The following is a 17231-nucleotide window of genomic DNA, read 5'->3' as shown; positions in this document are numbered from 1 at the left end:
GAGGATATGCACAGACTAAATTCACCAGGATTGTTAGGGATAAGATGTAAACACCAGCATTTATTAAGCTCTCTGAGTAATTCCACTGTGTTGGTATATTTGAAAACTGTTGTCTAGCTTCTTACTACAATTTGAAATTTATTATCACTCACCTCTCTAAAAGCCCCCACACTTTTTTAGTTTCATAAATTTAGACGGCTTCGTGTCCTTTCTATTCAAATAAACTCTTACCAGGACATTTTCCTTTATTTCCCATAAGATTTCATCTCCTGGATCACTCTCTCTGTCTATAGCTCTATTGTTTCTTTATACTCACTAATTTCAATATCTATGTTGATGACTGTAATAAGGCTTTGTCTTCTTCTTTACTTGAATTTCTCTTCTCTAAATTTCTTGACTTTCATTTCATTTCAGCCACCCATTTGCATGGTCATTTTTCAACCACCTGCTTTGGTCTTCCCAGTGCTCTTTTTGTGGGATCCCAAACTGAACAGTTTAGTTTTTCCTAAATGATCTCTACTGATCCTACCATTTTTAATGTATACCTCAACTACTTCATCACCAGGGGATACATGAAGATTAGAGAAAATAAAGGAATCCAAGACATGAGTCTTGGTCACTTTAACATTTACAATAAAGAAGTTGGAGGGATATTAACTAAAAAAGAAAGAGACAAAGGTGGAGATAGGGGTTGGGAAGATTGAGAGAATGAACATCCAGTGAAAAACCCAAGGTAAGTCAAGTAAAGAAAATATATGATGTACAAGACAGTGATTACTCCAGCACTAGCTGCTGATAGGTAAGTAAGGTGAAGACTTATAAACATTGGGTTTGGCAATGAAAAAGTAAATGTCTCTGAAAAATGCTTATGTAAACCTGTGATTGGAATGAGTCTATTGATGAATATAGGGGAAGACTTTGGAGACAGTGAGTGTAGATAACTCACTTGAGACTGTCTGAAGATCTTTTTATGTTGTTGAGAATGACATGTCAGGGAGCAAGAATTCCTATCCCCTTAAATGTCCTTCTGGATGGACCAAGAATCAAATTGACATGAGACAGATTAATAGGAACAAATAAAATTTAATAGACCTATGCATGGGGAATCCATACAGACAAGAAAATTTCAATGACAGTCAAGTAAAATGAGGGATGTATGTCATTCTGAACGAAGGCGAAGGTGGATTTTAGAGGAAAGGAAAGCAACTTCACTGGGAAAGGAGAATAGCAGGTATTTTGTAATTAAATGCTTTTCCTGCCATACAGATGGGTCACTAAGATAAAATTTATCTCTCTTAATAACTCTGTTACTAACTGTTATTCTGGGAAAGACCACCGATTTAGATTCCCCTGTGTGGTATAGGGAAGAACAAAAGTTCCTCTTGAACAGGCAGGGTCTCGAGGGCCTTCAGCTCAAAATATTCCATATGTCAAAATGGCACATTTGAAGGGGGGTCGCTGCCTTGAACCCCTTCACTTGGTAGGAGGGGAAATTGCTGGAACAATATTCTTATTAAATGAGAGATGAAGAGATTTGCTGATAACCTTAGAGGACACTAGATAATTAGTGACAGTCTCTAACTTAATACATTCTATACCAAATTCATTATCTTCCTTTCTAACTAATTCCTCTTAAATCCCTCCAGTAGCTCATAGGGATATACTTGCAGACATCTCTGAGTCCTCACCTTCCAAATATAATTCATCTACAAGTCATATTATCTCCAATTAAAAGTATATTGATCCAAGATATCCCCTATTCTAGCCTGGGTTATGACGGTATTTTAACTACCTTTTCTGCTTCCCCACATAAATCCTAGTCTCAGCAGAGCAGCCAATGATTCAGTTTAACTATAGGTTACATAATCTTCCTTCTCTGCTCAAAACACTTTAATATTTTTTGGCAGCAGAGAAGTTGGAAGCCCTTACACTGAACTCTTAATGTCTTTTATAATTTGTCCACAATCCATTTTCTATGTGTGCTCACTCACCTCCAGTCACACTGACTTTCATGATTTTTTTTTTTTTTAAATTCACTAGGTAGATTTATACCTACTTCAGGGTCGTTCTCATATTTTTCTCCTTGTCTAGAAAATCCTTGATGAAACATTCAATCTATCATTTTCTTCAAGTCTTTGCCCAAATGTCCCATCCTAAAAAGCCTTTTTGGACTGCTCAATTTAAAATGGTAGGCTATACCAGACATGCCCTTCTGTCCTCTGCATTTCTTAATGGCAACTATCTCCACCTAATATAATATTTACTTTAAAAATTTATTTTCTGTTTTCTATCTGCCTCATACCCACGAAGATGTAAACCCTATTAGGACATAAATTCTATCGGATAACTTTTTTTTTTCTTTCCACTGCTATAACTTAAGCCTTTAGATGCAAAGCCTGTGTCATATCTTTATAAAGCTAGTTGTTGTAATAAAATCATGTCACATGAAAGTCAATATGAAACAGGAAATAACAGTGTCAGTGTCTTGGATTCCCACATTTGTCAAGCAGTTGCTAAGTATTTAGGGCATAAATATTTACTAAGATGCATGGGCATAATAACATATTACAAGGAACTATTAGATGTTTATTTTTGGTGTAGGTATTCCACAAAGGAAAAAAAAATACCATGACACTAAGATATCTCTGGACTATGAGAGTTCTGAAACTCTTATACTCTATTCTCTTATACCAGATAATTAATTGTTAATCAACTTGGTCCGCCATTGGTCTAGAAGAATTTCTAATTATCTGATCCTGATAGAAATTCCACAATCTTGCTTCCAGCATGCTGTTTTATTTATTTATTTATTTATTTAGATTTTATTTATTTATTTGACAGATGGTGAGAGAGGGAACCCAAGCAAAGGGAGTGGAAAAGGGAAAAGCAGGCTTCCGCTAAGTAGGGAGCCAGAAGCCAGGCTCAATCCCAGGACCCTGGGTTCATGACCTAAGCTGAAGGCAGATGTTTAACCTACTGAGCCACCCAGGCACCCCTAGCATGTTGTTTATTTCTCCAAGGAACCTTACACTCTAGGTGAGATCAGTGCATGAAAAAGATCAGAGAGATGGGACTTCATCAAGTCAGAGAAAAGGTTGTACAAACACATTTATTCTCTGCTAATAACTATTTGTATAATAAATATCAATGCTTCCTGAAGGTGACACATGTTCAAATTAGTTTAAATAAGTGTACAACATCTGATTGAAATCTAATCATCCTTAGGAAAACAACTAAAACATTCCTTCAGTAGTAGCAAGCTATCTCTATTAATATTTCATAGAATATTACATTTTCTACATCTAGTTGAAGCTTTAGGAGCTAAGTAGCTGGCATCAGAATTCCTGTTAGAAATAGAAATTCTCTATTGGAATACTTTGAGAGCTTAGATTGTTATGAGCTGTTTGACTCATAAATTAATGCTTTCGCATATAGAAATACAAGAATACATTTTTTTTTCTGTGACAGAAGGGGAGAGAAAGACAAAAAGGAAGTTGGTGAGTTTATGAAATGGTGCAAAGGACAAAAATTGCATGTGCATTTGAGAAAAAAAGACATAGGTGGAGTGGTTAACGGGTATTCACAGGGTGGAGCATCTAAAGTGTATCTTAAGAATCATAATACCTAGGGCACCTGGGTGGCTCAGTAGGTTAAGCCTCTGCCTTCAGGTCAGGTCATGATCCCGGGGTCCTGGGATAGAGCCCCACATCGGGCTCTCTGCTCAGCAGGGAGCCTGCTTCCCTTCCTCTCTCTATGCCTACTTTTGATCTCTCTCTGTCAAATAAATAAATAAAAATCTTTATTAAAAAAAAAGAATCATAATACCTAAGGTCTTTGCATGGATGATCTACAGCACTTCCATATGTTTACAAATATTGAATCAATTCTGCTTTATTCACAAATGTTCTAAAAATTTTGGATTCATTTTCTTCTCTTTATTTCTTTATATTTAATGTAGATACTAAGTAAAAGAAAGCTTTTTCTTTTGTGTACATCAGATGCTGAAGCATTAGTCCAGATACAGAAGGGATGATAATATCATTGGTAGATTTAAATTCAAGAAAATCTTAAATAGTTGAATTTGTCTTTATTGGAAATGGTTGAAAAGATATAAATGAAATCAGGATTACACAATTTTCACAGTTTGTAATTATAAATATTTCATATGATATTTGATCAATCTTCTTTCCTTTATAAATACTAATTCCCAAGAAAAAATTTCCACATGTCTGTTTGACTCACCATTTTATCATTAGCAACTCTTACTCTGTCTGGAACATCGAAAGAATTAAATTAAATAAGTGAATATCAAATGGTGTCAATAATTTTTGTGGAGTTGTCAAGCCTTCAGGTTTGATACTTGATACTATTTGACACTTGATACTATTCATAGACTTGTTATAGTATAACAGATGAATATAATGTAAGCCAATTTCTCATATTTAAAATACAGTAAGAGCTCTTAATAGCCATGGACTATGATTTATTAATCACTATATCTCTAATACTTAATTCAGTATCTGACATTAGTGGGTTCTTTATCAACATTAGTTTATTGAAGGGAACAGAAGGAAAGAAGTCTGATCATTCCCACCCACTGGCCTCTGACTTCTGTCCTATTTCTCATAGTTTATGAGATATCCATTCTTCTCTAATTATCATAGTCCCATATGCTTTAATCCATGAGAACATTCCCTAAATTTTAAATGGACCATTTGTTATGCAATATAGTTTAAACATCAATCCATGCATCAGAGTAGTAATTTTAAATCATTTTGTTAAAAACACTAATTTTTGAATATGAGTAAACTTTACTATTAATAGTTAACTGACTTTTTTTTTTCCTAACTCAGGATTGATTATCAGAAATGGAGAAAGATATTCTTTGTTGCAAATTTATAGCATTAAGTAACAACCATTACTATTAATAGGATAAAGCTAAACTCTAAAAAGTCTTCTTAATTGTTAATAATGTTTCTCTCTAGATCTGCCCATGACCATGTTAAACCCCTAAATGAATTATTTCCTAAAAAAGAAAAAACAAATGCATATTTTCAATCAAAACAATGTGCGTAAGGGGGGGGACAAGATGGCGGGGTACTAGGAAGAGGCGTCTTTTCAGCTGGTACCCCAAAGTGAGCTGATTACCTACCAAAGAACTCTGATCAACCATGAAATCAGCCTGAGATCAGAATCATACACGTCTGGATCTCTACAGGGGCAGAAGACGCCAGTGAGCAGGTAAAGTGGAATGGGAACAGCGGACTGATATCTGAAGATAAACAAAAGGGGGAGGGAGCCACCAGAGGCGACCGGTGCAAAAGTAATACCCCGATACAAGCGAGAGTGCGCTGCATCTGGGGACCAGCATTAACTTGGAGACTGGTTGAAAGCATTCCAAAAGAGCAAAGGATCGCGGGGGCAAATTGTGGGAATCGGGGCGGCTAGGGACAGGGGCTTAAGTCCCCGGTCCCAGACGGCCTCCCCGGCGCGGAGGCAGAGAGAGTGCGGCAGAGAAACCAGCTCCTGGTCCCTAAGCCGCCAGCGCGCCCCAGAGCACGGGGGTTCCGGCTCCTGTGAGGGGACGGGAGCCGGGCCGGTCTGCAGAACGCGCGCTAGCCCTACCACAAAGCTTGAGATGCGCGCTCACGTCCCTCCAGCTCTCCTGGGTTTCTAAGGCCCGGGGGCGCTTCTTGATCCGGGCCATTGTTTCAAAGTCTAAGCCGCGTGTGCGCGAAACTCTTCCCAGGACAGAGGCGCGCAAAAGCCCAGCCTGCGGCTTCCGGACCAGCGCCCCGTTCTCAGTGCCCCAGACGCGCGCCCGACCCACAGCTGCCTCTGAAAAGAGGTGCGCGCAAGCCGGGCACTCCCAGCCCCGGCCGGCGGCAAAATCTCAGTGTGCGATCGCTGCTTGGAACCTCTCTGGCGGTCAGGAGCTCCCAGACAGCCGCCACTGCCTTGGCTTTGGGGACAAGCAAAAGATCCTGCGCCCCCAGGGTCTTTAACTTGGAACCTGCACTGCCAGCGTCCAAGGGGGAATTTATTCAGCTTCTGCACCCAGACTGAGGCTTCTCTCTGAGACGGAGATCAGGAAGTGTTCCAGGGTGCACCTTGACTGCACCAGAGTTGATACATCCAGCTACATCTGTTCAGTCTTCTCCCACCAAAATGGCTAGGAGGAGGAATGCCCAACAGAAGAAAAATACAGAGGATGGACCTTCTGCAATAGAGCTAACGGCTATCAACATAGACAATATGTCGGAAAGAGAATTCAGGCTAACAATTATCCAGGCAATAGCTAGGTTGGAGAAAGCCATGGATGAACAAACAGAATTGATTAGGGCCGAACTGAAAGCGACCAGACAGGATGTTCACAATGTTAGGGCGGAGCTTAAAGCTACCAGGGAGGAGGTCCACAATGCTCTCAATGAGTTCCAATCCAATCTAAACTCTCTCAAAGCTAGGGTAACTGACACAGAAGATAGAATTAGTGATCTGGAAGACAAACAGATAGAGAGAAAGGATCAGGAGGAAGCCTGGAACAAACAGCTTAGATCCCACGAAAGCAGAATTAGGGAAATAAGTGATGCCATGAAGCGTTCCAACGTCAGAATTATTGGAATTCCTGAAGGGGAGGAGAAAGAAAGAAGTCTAGAAGATATAGTGGAACAAGTCCTTCATGAAAACTTTCCGAATCTAGCGAATGAAACCAGCGTTCATGTACTAGAGGCTGAACGGTCTCCACCCAAGATTATACACTCCAAAAAAACATCACGACACCTGATAGTCAAATTGAGGAATTATAATTGTAGGTATAATCTCTTGAAAGCTGCCAGGGCAAAGAGGCTCCTTACTTATAGAGGGAAGCCCATCAGAATAACGTCAGACCTGTCCACAGAGACCTGGCAAGCCAGAAGAGGCTGGCAAGATATATTCAGGGCACTAAATGAGAAGAACATGCAGCCAAGAATACTCTATCCAGCAAGACTGACATTCAAAATGGATGGAGAGATAAAGAGTTTCCAAGACCAGCAAGGCTTAAAAGACTATGCAACCACCAAGCGGATACTGCAGGGAATATTAAGGGGGGTGCTATAAAAGAGGAAAAATCCAAAGAATAGCATTGAACAGAAATATAGAGACAGTCTACAGAAAGAAAGACTTCAAAGGTAACTCGATGTCAATAAAAACATATCTATCAATAATCACTCTCAATGTGAATGGCCTAAATGCACCCATAAAACGGCACAGGGTTGCAGATTGGATAAAACGACAGGACCCATCCATATGCTGTCTACAAGAGACCCATTTTGAACCTAAAGATACATGCAGACTGAAAGTGAAGGGGTGGAGAAGCATCTTTCATGCCAATGGGACTCAAAAGAAGGCTGGGGTAGCGATTCTCATATCAGATAAATTAGACTTCAAACTAAAGACTGTAGTCAGAGATACAGAAGGACACTACATAATCCTTAAAGGGACTATCCACCAAGATGATCTAACAATTGTAAATATCTATGCTCCCAATATGGGAGCAGCCAATTACTTAAGAAAACTGTTAATCAAGATAAAGAGTCATATTGATATGAATACACTAATAGTAGGTGATCTTAACACGCCTCTTTCAGAATTAGACAGATCATCGAAGCAGAAAATCAATAAAGAAACAAGAGCATTGAATGACACATTGGACCAGATGGACCTCATAGATATATACAGAACATTCCACCCTAAAACAGCAGAATACTCATTCTTCTCAAGTGCACATGGAACCTTCTCCAGAATAGACCACATACTGGGTCACAAATCAGGACTCAGCCGATACCAAAAGACTGAGATTATTCCCTGCATATTATCAGATCACAATGCTTTGAAACTGGAGCTCAATCACAAGGAAAAGTTCCGAAGGAACTCAAACACCTGGAAGCTAAAGACCACCTTGCTTAAGAATGCTTGGATCAACCAGGAGATCAAAGAAGAACTGAAACAATTCATGGAAACCAATGAGAATGAAGACACTTCAGTCCAAAACCTCTGGGATACAGCAAAGGCGGTCCTAAGGGGAAAATATATAGCCATCCAAGCCTTGCTCAAAAAAATTGAAAAATCCAGAACACACCAACTGTCTCTACACCTTAAAGAACTGGAGGATCAACAACAAATCAAACCAACTCCACACATAAGAAGGGAAATCATCAAGATTAGAGCTGAGATCAATGAGGGAGAATCCAGAGATACAGTAGAACGTATCAATGAAACTAGAAGCTGGTTTTTTGAAAGAATCAATAAGATCGATAAGCCACTGGCTACACTAATCCAAAAGAAAAGAGAGAAATCCCAAATTCATAAAATTATGAATGAAAAGGGAGAGATCACAACTAACACCAAGGAAGTAGAAACAATCATCAGAAGTTATTACGAACAGTTATATGCCAATAAGCTTAGCAACCTAGATGAAATGGATGCATTCCTGGAAAAATATAAACTACCAAAATTGAACCAGGAAGAAATCGACAACCTGAATAGACCGATATCTAATAACGAGATTGAAGCAGTGATCAAAAATCTCCCAAAAAACAAGAGCCCAGGACCTGACGGATTCCCTGGGGAATTCTACCAAACCTTCCAAGAAGAAATAACACCTATTCTCCTGAAGCTGTTTCAAAAAATTGAAGCAGAAGGAAAACTTCCAGACTCTTTCTATGAAGCCAGCATTACCCTGATCCCCAAACCAGGCAAGGACCATACCAAAAAGGAGAATTTCAGACCAATATCACTGATGAATATGGATGCTAAGATTCTCAACAAGATCCTAGCCAACAGGATCCAACAACACATTAAAAAGATTATCCACCATGATCAGGTGGGATTCATCCCTGGGCTACAAGGATGGTTCAACATTCGCAAATCAATCAATGTGACACAACAAATTAATATGAGAAGAGAGAAGAACCACATGGTCCTCTCAATTGATGCAGAAAAAGCATTTGACAAAATCCAACATCCGTTCCTGATTAAAACGCTTCAAAGTATAGGGATAGAGGGAACATTCCTGAACCTCATCAAATCTATCTATGAAAGACCCACAGCAAATATCATCCTCAATGGGAAAAAGCTTGCAGCCTTCCCGTTGAGATCAGGAACAAGACAAGGATGCCCACTTTCACCACTCTTATTCAACATAGTATTAGAAGTCCTAGCAACAGCAATCAGACAACAGAGAGAAATAAAAGGTATCCAAATTGGTAATGAAGAAGTCAAACTCTCTCTCTTCGCAGATGACATGATTCTTTATATGGAAAACCCAAAAGACTCCACCCCCAAACTACTAGGACTCATACAGCAATTCAGCAGTATGGCAGGATACAAAGTCAATGTGCAGAAATCAGTAGCTTTCTTATACACTAACAATGAAAATACAGAAAGGGAAATTAGAGAATCGATTCCATTTACTATAGCACCAAGAACCATAAGATACCTGGGAATAAACCTAACTAAAGAGGTAAAAGATCTATACTTGAGGAACTATAGAACACTCATGAAAGAAATTGAAGAAGACACAAAAAGATGGAAGACCATTCCATGCTCTTGGATCGGAAGAATTAATATTGTTAAAATGTCTATACTGCCTAGAGCAATCTATACTTTTAATGCCATTCCGATCAAAATTCCACCGGCATTCTTCAAAGAGCTGGAGCAAATAATCCTAAAATTTGTATGGAATCAGAAGAGACCCCGAATCGCTAAGGAAATGTTGAAAAACAAAAATACAGCTGGCGGCATCACCTTACCTGATTTCAAGCTTTATTACAAAGCTGTGATCACCAAGACAGCATGGTACTGGCATAAAAACAGACACATAGACCAGTGGAACAGAGTAGAGAGCCCTGATATGGACCCTCAACTCTATGGTCAATTAATCTTCGACAAAACAGGAAAAAATATACAGTGGAAAAAAGACAGTCTCTTCAATAAATGGTGCTGGGAAAACTGGACAGCCATATGTAGAAGAATGAAACTCGACCATTCTCTTACACCGTACACAAAGATCAACTCAAAATGGATAAAAGACCTCAACGTGAGACAGGAATCTATCAGAATCTTAGAGGAAAACATAGGCAGTAATCTCTTCGATATCAGCCACAGCAACTTCTTTCAAGATACGTCTCCAAAGGCAAAGGAAACAAAAGCGAAAATAAACTTCTGGGACTTCATCAAAATCCAAAGCTTCTGCACAGCAAAGGAAACAGTCAAAAAAACAAAGAGGCAACCCACGGAATGGGAGAAGATATTTGCAAATGACAGTACAGACAAAAGGTTGATATCCAGGATCTATAATGAACTCCTCAAACTCAACCCACACGAAACAGACAAACACATCAAAAAATGGGCAGAAGATATGAACAGACACTTCTCCAATAAAGACATACAAATGGCTATCAGGCACATGAAAAAATGCTCATCATCATTAGCCCTCAGGGAGATTCAAATTAAAACCACATTGAGATATCACCTTACACCAGTTAGAATGGCCAAAATTAACAAAACAGGAAACAACATGTGTTGGAGAGGATGTGGAGAAAGGGGAACCCTCTTACACTGTTGGTGGGAATGCAAGTTGGTGCAGCCTCTTTGGAGAACAGTGTGGAGATTCCTCAAGAAATTAAAAATAGAGCTTCCCTACGACCCTGCAATTGCACTCCTGGGTATTTACCCCAAAGATACAGATGTCGTGAAAAGAAGGGCCATCTGTACCCCAATGTTTATAGCAGCAATGGCCACAGTCGCCAAACTATGGAAAGAACCAAGATGCCCTTCAACGGATGAATGGATAAGGAAGATGTGGTCCATATACACTATGGAGTATTATGCCTCCATCAGAAAGGACGAATATCCAACTTTTGTAGCAACATGGACGGGACTGGAAGAGATTATGCTGAGTGAAATCAGTCAAGCAGAGAGAGTCAATTATCATATGGTTTCACTCATTTGTGGAGCATAACCAATAGCATGGAGGACAAGGGGCGTTAGAGAGGAGTAGGGAATTTGGGTAAATTGGAAGGGGAGGTGAACCATGAGAGACTATGGACTCTGAAAAACAGTCTGAGGGGTTTGAAGTGGCGGGGGGGTGGGAGGTTGGGGTACCAGGTGGTGAGTATTATAGAGGGCACTGCTTGCATGGAGCACTGGGTGTGGTGAAAAAATAATGAATACTGTTTTTCTGAAAATAAATAAATTGGGGAAAAAAAAAAACAATGTGCGTTAAATTAGTTATTATTATAAGATCTTCCTTTCTGAACTTAATGTTTAATTTTTCTCGTATATAAAATTCTAATGAAAATCAATAAGATGACTTCTATATATTTTTCTAAGGTAAAAGCTTATGCATTTTTATATATAAAAATCTTTTAGGGGTCACTTTTCAAGTATGGACACTTTATAATTTTAGCAAAAATAATAAAACATTAAATAAATTTAGATACCAAATGTGAAAAGCAGAAACCAACTTTTTGTATTTCCTCAGCTTTAAAGTAACAAAATATTTTTTAAAGATTTTATTTATTTGACAGAGAGAGACACAGTGAGAATGTAAGACCCGCGGATCCCCTTACCCAAGAATTCAACACTGCCACAGGATGCAATCAGCAAGAGGTTCTTTATTGTAGCGCAGGCGCCTGTGGGTGGTCAGCAGCTCCTGCTAGCTGAGCACACCAGGCTGGGGTGGTGCAGGATTTTTATAGACAGATACAAACAAGTTTTGGATGGGGCAGAGCTGATTGGCTGACAACTTGAACATTTGAAAAAGGCATACTTGGTGTTTGCGGATTGGCTTTGGAGGACCCACGCGCGAAGAAAAAGGCGGGAAGGGGGAGTGAGTAGGGGGAGTTGGACCTTATTACTCAGCAGAGAAGCATCCTGCCTACGTGACTATGCGGCCCCCTGCCTCCTGCCTATGCCTCGGCTATTAGCAGAAGGTATCTTGTTCAAACAGGAGACCAGCATCACCCCCTAAAAGCCAAGCGGTTACAGAAAGGCAAAAGAGCAGTTAATTAGTTAACTGGGGGAAGGGTCTTTCATTCCCCCCTTTTTCTTTATCATGGATTAATCCTATATCCATTCGCTCTGGTCCTGTCTGAGAGAGGACAAAGGGGTTGATGTTAGTCTCTAAGGAATTTTTGGAAGCAAGGTCTGCAGGACCTTGAGGGGCCAGCTATTGTTGGGAGAAAGGTTATTTATTACTAGTAATAAAAATCTTCTTGTGAGACCTTTTAGATGTGTATCAATGGGCCATATGCTTGGGAATGATTCTCGACACTATCTTGGAGATCTAGAGACAAAGCTTCACATTTCTCCTATCAAGTGTCCTTGTTAGTGAGATTTGGGTTTAGAAGAAATTTAACTTTATTTACTTTTCTTTTTACCTCCGCCTCCTTTGGTTTCTTATGGAGGGGAGGGTGGCGTTAGGGCTTGAGGAACTGAGTTATGTGTCCTTGGAAATTGGGCTATTGATAAGGTAACTTCTTTGTTGTAAATCTCAAGGACATTTGCAAACAAAGGGAGACTCCTGCCTTACAAGACTGTGATCTCTGCAATATAAACATTTGTTCTTCTTTCAGGGCAGTCAGGGGTGCCTGTGAAATGTCATACATATTACCAAGGGGAGTGGGTGGAGAGGGGGTGCAAGACGCCAGCCCCTGCTCCGTTCTCAGCCAGCCTCCTACTCCCTCATCAAGAAAGGGAACACAAGCAGGGGGATTGGGAAAGGGAAAAACAGGCTTCCAGCAGAGCAGGGAATCCAATGCAGGGCTTGATTGTAGGACCCTGAGATCATGACCTGAGCCAAAAGCAGACACTCAATGACTAAGGCACCCATGTGCCCCTAAAATCACAAAATATTTTAAAATAAATTAATATACCAGTTGAAAGATTTTTTAAAATTTTTATAGAATTATGAATGTTGAAAGATTAGATTTTTGTTTTTAGTTATGGATACACTTTCTAATTTCAACACTATGTTTATAACAGCTTAAAATGCTTGAGGAAGCTTTTTATAAAAGGACCAGGTAATGAGTATTTTCAGCTTTACAGACCTTATGGTCTCTGTTACAACCATTCAACTCTGTCATTATAGTGTGGAAGCAGCCCTATACACTGTTAAGCAAGTGGGTGTGCCCTTGTGACAATAAAACTACTTACAGAAAGGGATGATAGGTGTTTTGCCCACAGGCTGTAGTTTGGCAACCCCCACTAGGGGGATACTAAAGAGCAGTGTTCACTGTAAATATTTAACTTGAGCCTGCTGTACCACCTTTATGGCAAGAAAAATACTTACAAAATCAAAATGGAAATTTAATGTAATGATGTGGACAACTACTGTTTTTCAATTGACCTCCCATAATATTAGGATGAATTAAATTTGTTGGGAAGCATGTTTCTCAAAGAAGTTTAGTTTAACTCAGCACCACTGAAGGTCTTTGAAGGGATGTTGCACCATCATGAACATTCTTTTGGTCTTTACATGCATAAGGTTTGCCCTTAATCTTACAAAGGTTAGATTTTCAAATGCTGTACAATAGGAATTATGATCTTCAGAAAAGATTTTTTTAAATCTCTTACAATAAAATTTCACTGAAGAAAATCCATTCCATCAGATAAGCAACTTGGACATAAAAGAAAAAAATGAAAAGGGAAATGGAGCAATTATCTGTGACCTTACTCTGTATTGTTCTAGTTCAGAAAAATAGTTTCTGAAACTCTTAGACACTTGCTTAATAATAAAATATTCTTTATGAATATTATTAAATCCTATTACATTTTCATTTGAGAAAATGCCATCTAGTTGCAATAAATATTTGTTTTTGGTAAAATCAATTCTATCTCCAGGAATATAAAGGGTATACAGTCCCCATAAACCTGCACATTTCCATTGGAACATGGTTATTTTAATTTGCATGTTAGATATTAACTAGGAGAGAAGAGTTTAATGTTGACTCAGCTATTAACATGCATTTATAGTAAAATATTATATAATTATAGTTATCATATTAATACGTGGGTTTTGAAATTTTTTTTTTTTTTTTTTAAAGATTTTATTTATTTATTTGACAGACAGAGATCACAGGTAGGCAGACAAGCAGGCAGATAGAGAGGAAGGGAAGCAGGCCCCCTGCTGAGCAGAGAGCCCGATGTGGGACTCGATCCCAGGACCCTGAGATCATGACCTGAGCCGAAGGCAGCGGCTTAACCCACTGAGCCACCCAGGCGCCCCTGGGTTTTGAAATTTTAAAGACAAAATTATTAATATATTTTCTATGAGACAGGTCAAATAAATGTTAACTATTTCCCATTGATTTCTTATTACTAATCTTATTTTCTTTTATACCACACTGACTCGTTTCTAATCCTAATGATTAGGAAAACAAAACAGACAAAAGAAAATGCTCTTAATTTTTCATCTTTTAATAATCATTACATAACTACATGACAAAAGCTTCTAGTTCATCAACATAATGAGCTGAAGGATGATCTTGTGTGGAAAGATTCACTTATCCTGTGAAGCTTTAAATAAAAAAAAAGAACAGTCTTTGGCATTTAATCAAAATAATGAGTAACAAAGAATAATCCTTCTATAAAAAACAGTTCAGCCAATCATGACATCATTTCCATTTCAAGAGACAAAATAGTATTTTCATAGTCATTTTATTAAAACATGTTCTTTCTAAGACCATGGAATTAACAAAACAGTGTGAAAAGTTAATGATGTTGAACAAGTATTATAATTTAACTGGTATATTCACAAATCTCCATCCATTAAGCAGTCAACTCTTTTATTGAAGCCATCACCATTTTATTTGTATTTTGATATATTAACAAAATTTCAATATTAATTCTGGGACATCTGGGAGGCTCAGTGGGTTAAAGCCTCTGCCTTCGGCTCAGATCATGATCCCAGGGTCCTGGAATCGAGCCCCGCATTGGGCTCTCTGCTCAGCATGGAGCCCGCTTCTCTTCCTCTCTCTCTGCCTGCCTCTCTGCCTACTTGTGATCTCTGCCTGTCAAGTAAATAAATAAAATTTAAAAAAATATATTAATTCAATGCTAGCATGTCTATTCCTTTAAGATTCTTTTTTTTTTTTTTTTTTAATTACCCCTTTCAAGGTAGGCTGTCATAGCAGTTCTGGCCTCTGAGTAATTGGGCCCTTTCCCTATGTTAAGCTTCCAAGTACCCATCTCCCTGAGTTCTTGTTAAGAAATTAAATCTTTGGGATCTTGGGCTTGACTTGCTTGGGCTTGAGAGAGGAAAATAAGTAAATAAATAAATCTTATGGTACAAGACAGAGCCCCAAATCAGAACTGCAAGTTTGGAGGATCTGGGGATTCAATTTTCTTAAAAACAAAACAAAACAACACAAAACAAAACAAAACAACAACAACAACAAAACACACCTCTTCTCTCTATATGCACCCTCCCCAAATTTTAGTATCCAATTATTTTTCTACAGTGACCCTGTTTTTGATATCAGAACATTTTCTAGCCTGGCAACTCAGACCTTTTTGACACTCTTTCTCTCTTAACAATTAGGCTGTGTGTCTGGCTTTCAGCTGGGTTGGCCCTCCAGCTACAGAAGAGTGTTGCTTCAATGCTGTCTGAGAAGTTCTATCGGGTGAGGGAAAGGCAGGGCTAGGTGGGGAGAGAGGTAGGGAGCTATGTGATCAGACTCATGAACATGAACAGGTTCACCAATATCCTAGAAATGCTGAGGCATAAGGAATTAGAGGTAAGGGAACACAACCAGACCACCTCTCTTGTTTTAAATATCAGAGATGAGATATTCAAAGGAGAAGCAATCACGGTGCTATTAGTGGTGACATCAAGAAGATTTAAGTTCCCTGGTGGGTTTTCTATAAAAGATGGACCTTAAAAGTCCTCAGTGGCAGCTCATTCCTGACCCCTCTCACTCTGAAGAGCTTTCTTTCTGTTCTCACCTTTACTTAATAAACTATGACTTCACCCTTTTGTGTCTGCAAGATTCATCCTTCCATTCTGCAAGACAAGAACCTTGCAACCCTGGAATACTATGGAATCTTACACCTTGTTTTAATTTGCTGCTTAAATGATCTAAGGCTGTCATTTTCTCTTAAGTGCATCAATCACCTATTACAAGCCACCTAATTCCACATCCCTTGTGTTTGCTATTTTCTCCATACCTCTCAAAGACAGGTGATAATGCACAAGTTAGAATATCCCTTTACACGTATATTCCATCACAAGTCTTCCCAGGTGAAAACTGCACTGCTACAAATAACAATACTGTCAATCCTATCCTACATACTACCTGCGATGTGGTCACTTCACAACCCCAGATGGAGAATGACCCCTTCTAGAAAAATACCATCCTTAGAGTTTGATTCTGAAGGACTGTTTCAGGTATCAGGTGTATCAGATTGGACTCCTTAGCAGTAGAATTTTGGGGGTTTATATGAAAGTTATTTATGAATAGGGTGCACTGAGGAAAGGGAAATGATGGACACAGAATAGAAAGGCAAAACCAAAATTGTCTTGTATGGAGAGTAGCAACCTTCTGGTCTCACAGGATATCTCAACACAGGTTTTATACATTTTGAGAAAAAAAGAGGGACACCTCTATCAATCAGTTATTGGAAACTGACTGGCTAGAAAGAGGTAGGGTGTTTAACTTCTTAGCATAGGTTATCCCAGACTGAGAGTGATTTTTCTAGAGAGGAAGCATCTGTAAACCCTATCAGTGAACACTGACAACATCTGGAAATGGGGGCACAAACTCAATGAAGCTGGCTACCTAACATTCCCCCAAAGCCTTTATCTCTGAAAACTTCCGGCCTTTGGATAGAGGACCAGAAAGTCACCTCAGTTTTTTCCAAAAAACAACTGGAAGAAAGAATATCTCTAGTAAAGGTGGCTCAGTGGGTTAAGCCGCTGCCTTCGGCTCAGGTCATGATCTCAGGGTCCTGGGATCGAGTCCCTCATCGGGCTCTCTGCTCGGCAGGGAGCCTGCTTCCCTCTCTCTCTCTGCCTGCCTCTCCGTCTGCTTGTGATTTCTCTCTGTCAAATAAATAAATAAATAATCTTTAAAATTTTTCATAATTCAGAATATATTTCAAAGATGTCAGTCCACAAAGGACAGAAAAATAGTAACATAGAGTTGAAGATGAAAATAATTATAAAACTACTTTAAAATGTACTATAAACT

This window comes from Neovison vison, chromosome 11 (assembly GCF_020171115.1).
Source record: "Neovison vison isolate M4711 chromosome 11, ASM_NN_V1, whole genome shotgun sequence".
NCBI lineage: Eukaryota > Metazoa > Chordata > Mammalia > Carnivora > Mustelidae > Neogale > Neogale vison.
Note: the sequence above shows the minus strand (reverse complement) of the source record.